Source organism: Lupinus angustifolius, chromosome LG20 (genome assembly GCF_001865875.1).
Source record: "Lupinus angustifolius cultivar Tanjil chromosome LG20, LupAngTanjil_v1.0, whole genome shotgun sequence".
Lineage (NCBI taxonomy): Eukaryota > Viridiplantae > Streptophyta > Magnoliopsida > Fabales > Fabaceae > Lupinus > Lupinus angustifolius.
The window spans coordinates 11013548-11019955 of record NC_032028.1 but is presented as its reverse complement, the minus strand read 5'-3'; positions in this window follow the sequence as shown (position 1 = coordinate 11019955).

Here is a 6408-nt window from a genome sequence, read left to right as displayed (position 1 = left end):
ACATATAGGTCATGATTTAGACCTAATGCTAAGGAAAGTTTTGATCTTTCAACTTATCATTAAACACTTTAAAGGTTCCTTTGATTACAAAATTATCCCTTTTGAAACACAACCAAACCTCATCATTAAAAATATACTATTCTAAACTTGTCCAAGGCCATGGTTTTTCAAGCCAAAAACAAGTGAAAATAATCCAAACTTTGCATGGTTAGAAAAATCCTCAAAGGTTCATTTGATGTAAATATCATCACCTACAACATTTATTTCTATCATTAAATCTGGAAAACAACTATTTTGCATTTGTTCAAGGCTATGGTTTCTCAAGCCAAAAAAAAATGAAAAGTACCAAACTTTACATGGTTCAAAACTTTTTAAAGGCTCCTTTCAAAATCCTCACCTTTAACTCAAATCAACAAAAATACAACTTTTTAAACCTTATAAACAGCTTCATGAACACAAAGAGTTCATGGTTTCAAAATAAATTTCTAAGCTCAAGAAAATATCTATTTAGAGTTTTGAACATAACAAGAGTTAGGAACATTTATAGAATATTTCAATTGTTGAAAATGTTCATAACATACATATAAACATCATACTAAAATTTCATAAAAATCTAATGGTTAGATCTTAAGAAGATGAAGAATCAAAATGAAGAAGAAAATGAAGAACTAAGAAGAACTACCTTAAAAATTCTTAAAATTCTAAAGTGTAGAGAGAAAATGCCAAGGGTTTCCTCCTAAGGTAGGTGTTAGCTTTTAAGGACAAGAAATCAGATTTGAGAGTGGGTAAAGACCAATGGTGTCTTCCAAAAAGTAGATGTGTAAGAGGTAGATGAGTGATTTAAGGGATTTTGTGTAAGATGATATGTACTTTTGCTTGTTCCACAAGCAAGCCTCTTACATGAAAGCGATGTGACCTTTTTGGTGAAACATTCGCGAATAAACCATGCTCGATTATTTTCGGCTAATACTCGGTTGAATATTAAAAATCCTCCGACTTCGGTTTACGGTTTGAACTTCGAAACATGAAATTCGGAGTGAAAAATATTTAGAAATGCGTTCTGGACAAACTTGATGTCTATCTTGACTCGAAATAATATTTCGAAGCCAATGACACAATCAGAATTTGATTTCGAGTTACGGAATTCAAAAACACGTTATTTGGCCGAATTCAGGCGAATTTGGGTCCGACAGCAGCTCAAAAACTTTCCGTTACAGAAAATTACAAACATTTATCACAAAATAGGAAATCACAAAATAAGACTAACACTCAACTACGGTTTAGTCTAATTCAATACCGATTAATTTCTAAAATTAATCATTGTTAAAATTAATTAATAAAACATATATAGAAAATTCACGGTGCTACACCTACCACCACCTAGACCTCACGATCATAAAATTATCCCCATGCCTAATACATCACCTATCAATATAAAACTCTACTGTTACCCGCACTCACAAAAAGAAGCAATGGCCACATTATTAGCAGAGATGTTATAAGCAGAGATTGTTGTTCCTAGTACTAGCCCCTTTTCTTCACCAATGTTTATTAGTAAGAAAAAAAGATGGGTCTTGGAGATTCCGTGTGGACTATCGCAACCTTAATGCAATTACAGTTAAGAATCATTTTCCGATTCCTACAATTGATGAACTTCTGGATGAACTAGCTGGTGAAACTCTTTTTTCTAAGATTGATTTGCGATCAGGGTACCACCAGATTCATGTGGACCCACAAGATACCCACAAAACAGCGTTCCGCATAGCAGACGGTCACTATGAATTCCTGATAATTCCATTTGGCCTAACAAACAGTCCATCCACTTTTCAAGCAGCAATGAATGATTTACTCAGACTCTTTTACACAAATTTATTCTGGTTTTCTTTGATGACATTCTGATTCATAGCCCATATTTTAAGGATCATTTGCACCATTTGAAGTTGATTTTAAACCTATTAGCATCCTCACAGTTTTTTGCAAAAAAATCAAAGTGTCAGTTTGGAGTTACTTGTGTGGACTATTTAGGTCATATTCTGTCTGGTAAGGGTGTGGAACCAGATCCAGAAAAAATAAAAGCAATAATAGATTGGGCCACACCACGATCGATCACAACCCTCCGAAGTTTTCTAGGCCTCATAGGATTTTATCGCAGATTCATCCAACAATACGCCACTCATGCCTCTCCCCTCACTGATTTACTAAATAGTGGTAACCTTATATGGTCTACAAGTGCATAATTAGCTTTTATAGAAATGAAAAAAATCATGTCTTCTACTCCTGTCTTGGCCTTGTCGAATTTCTCTAAAGTTTTTGATGTGGAAACAGATGTGTCAGCAATCACTATTGGTGTCGTATTATCACAAGAAGGACATCCATTTTCATTCTTTAGCAAAAAAATGCCACCAAGGATGCAAGCTGCTTCAGCCTATGTGAGAGAAACGTATACAGATACCGAATCAGTAAAAAAAATGGAGACAATATCTTATTGGATAGTACTTCCGCATTTTTACTGATCAACAAAGTTTGAAACATCTTATGACTTAGACATTTCAAACCCCAGAACAACAAAAATGGGCTACAAAATTACAAGGATTTGAGTATGAGATTTTTTACCTACCTGGAAAGGAAAACAGGGCAACAAATGCATTATCTAGGTGTTTCTCCATAAAGGATACATTGATGGCCAATATATCATCTCTGGTCCCACAACTTTTACAACAACTCTCAGCATTCTTTACATCTGTAGAAGGAAAAAAACTGGTGAAAGAGATATTAGAGACAAATAAAAAAATGATTCTTTCCATGTTGCTCATTCCTTACTTTATTATCAAGAGAGATTATTCATACCAGATGCACACAGTTTACAAGCTTCCGTTAGACATGAGTTTCACTCAACACCAACAGCTAGACATTCAGGTTTAAAACCAACTTTGGCTCGATTGGCAGCCTCTTTCTATTGGCCTGGTATGTACAAAGACACAGAAAATTTTATTAAACAATGCTTGGTATGTCAACAAAATAAATATCTTCCAACTCAAAAACAAGGTTTACTACAACCACTATCAACCCCCCCCCCCCCAACAGGTTTGGGAACATATTTCTATGGACTTCATCACGCACTTACCTCTATCAGGTGGTCATACTGTTATCTGGGTCGTGGTGGATCGCTTAACGAAGTTCGCACACTTCTTAGCAATGCTGATACACTTTACAACGACTCAACTAGCATCCAGATTCACAGTGGAAATATTTCGGCTACATGGGACACCTCATTCTATTGTGTCCGACCGTGATTCCCTATTTATGAGTACTTTTTGGAAAGAATTTTTTAAATTACAAGGAACGAGGTTGTGTTTGAGTTTGGCTTACCATCCAGTGTTCGATGGGCAAACCGAAGTGGTAAATTGTTGTCTAGAAGGGTACCTCCGCTATTTCACTTCGGCACAACCAACAAGATGGTTTCGTCTTCTACACTTTGTTGAATTTTGGTACAACACAAATAAGCACTCAACCATAAGGATGTCACCATTTTTAGCACTATATGGGCGGCCTCCACCGACGTTGGTGGACTACCATCCTGACCGAACTTCCACCAATAACTTAGATGGCATCCTACAAGAAAGAAAATAGTTGTTACAATCCCTTAAAACAAACCTATTCCAAGCAAAAGAGAGAATGAAAAGCTACATGGACAGTCATAGAAAAGAACGAACGGTTGAAATAGGTAACTGAGTTTGGTTAAAATTACAACCATATCGCCGAAGCATAGTAGCACGAAGGGGATCAAAGAAGCTTTCAAAATGGTATTTTGGACCGTTTCAAGTGCTTCGTAGAATCGAAAACTTGGCTTACGAGCTTGACTTACCACCATCATCACACATACACAATGTCTTTCATGTGTCATTGCTGAAACCATTTGTTGGCCCTACACCACCGACAACAACCATGCAACTATTACCATCACAACCAGCTCAAACATAGGCACAAGAACCAAATGCATAATCTGTACAGCCTGGACAAACTCAAAACACAAACCAAATGAAGGAATTAAGGACAGAGCCTGTTGAGCAGCCCACATGGCCAACTATTGAGCCATCAAGTGCTACAACTGAAAAAAAACCAAAGAAATTGCTACAACAGATCCAAGCAAGGTGACCCCATGTTTACACCCCAACCTTGAGGACAAGGTTGCTCACAAAGGGATGAGCAATGTTGGGTCGTCTGGACCTACAATCACTAAGGAAGATATTACTATCAGACCCAAAAAAGATATAAAACTTCCTCCTAAATTTAAAGACTATCATATGTAACTAGGAGAAGATTATATTTATATTTTAAATTTACTTTTCAAATAAATAGATTAGGAAGAATATATATTTACCTTTTAGAGTTACTTTTCAAATAAATAGATTAAGAATAGAATTATCAATCCATAGATTGATAATTTAGATTTAGATTAGAATTATCAATCCATAGATTGATTGAGTTAGACTACTATTTAAGTAATGTAGACCCTTATTCAAGGGCATGAATAAAATTGTTATCTCTTTATTTTCATACTTTAGCTTCTTAGAATTCTAATATTATTCTTTGCTAGGATCACACCATAACACATCCACTAAAACTCCATCTCACATCTTTCAACCATCTTCTCCTTGTTATAGTTTATTTGGGTTTGATTGAGACTTTGATATGGATCTCACATCTCCCTCTTTTAGAGGTGAATCTGAATTTTGATATGTCAAAAACTAATATTTCAAAAGATTGTCGTCGATTCAATTAAAATTAAATGTCGGAATTTTAAATTTTATATCAATTTCTTATCCTAGAATACAATTGTGTATTTGTGTTGGTTGCTATGATTAAAAAAAACTTAAAAAGGTCAAATAATAAGATATAACTATTGCCTTGAAAAATCTCCGACCTTGTTTTTCTTCCATTTTTAAGGTTGCTTGACTTTTCTTTCTTAGGAAATTTAGATTTAAGTACCTTACACGTTTTAAATAAAATATATGTGCTAACGATGTAAGAGTTTTTTATACTGCCATTTTATCATCTACTATTTATTTTCAATTATAATTGACTCTTAACTAAAAGTAATACAAATGAATAATGAATAATATATTGACTATGTATAAATTTTTATATTGTCAATCCATAGATATTATACTAAAATATATACTAAAATATATATGAACTTGTCTAGATATACGGTATGTGTCTTATTAACTATACCTAACTAACATTGAAATTACGAATATAAATTGAAGTTCAAAAGTCAAAACTACTATTTTGGGTTTAAATTTAATTTCTCTTCCTTTTCTTCTTCCATCACCTTCTTTTATTCTGGTGGTCCTTTCTCTTATTCTCTAACTACTAAACATTTTATGCATTTGTCAAGTTCCTCCGGAGGTTCCAGTGCTAGGGCAGTTTTTAACAGGTGTCACAAAAAAAATTAAGAGTTTTTATTTTTTATTTTTTGAATTAAATAAATTAAAAATATATGATTTTATATCTCCTGATTCTCCTCTCACATTGTCATTCTAGTACTACTGGGGAGAGGATGCCATCTCATTCTCCTGAATTGCAAAACTAAATGAAATAGAAATACGAACTATAAATGTTAGAACCAGCAAAAGAATATCTAATCAGTGATTGTATGTATTCCCATACATATACTATCAACCAATATTGTGAAACTCGAGCCGAACATCAAACCGGTAGAAGTCCCTGTATTAGGTTTAACCGATTTAAAGATTAAACCGTCTGATCTGACCGAGTGATTCCATACATAATTAATAATAATTTTTACCTATAAATATATAGTTATATATAAATGTAAAACTTTATAAAATTAATAACTACGTATAATTATATTGAAGTAAAAACATCTTCATCTTTTTTTGGATGGTAGTAAAATAAAATATTGTAGCAGTGTTGTGTTCCATTCTTTTATTTTTAGGTGAACCGTCCAGTTAACTTCCCGAATTAATTCGGTTTAACCGGGTTTAATATAGTCGGACCGGAATTTCCCCAATTCAAAGTGATCAAACCCTCATCTGATTAAGACTGTAATATAAAGTCGTTTTCAAATCCGACCGTTTATCACAAAACTGCTATCAACATTCCTTTCGGTTAGAGCTAGGTTCATATCAAAGGCTGATTGGATAGTACTGTTTATACATTTTAGAAGGCATCATCCTCCAATAGTGAGTATTTAATGTTGCTGAAATGCAATGCACTTGCTACCATTTAAGCATATTAGATTTTTATAAAATAAATTTTATGTCACATCCCAAATTTCAACTCTTGGCTTGTGTACATAAGTATATATATATATATATATATTTTTGGATGGTAGTAAAATAAAATATTGTAGCAGTGTTGTGTTCCATTCTTTTATTTTTA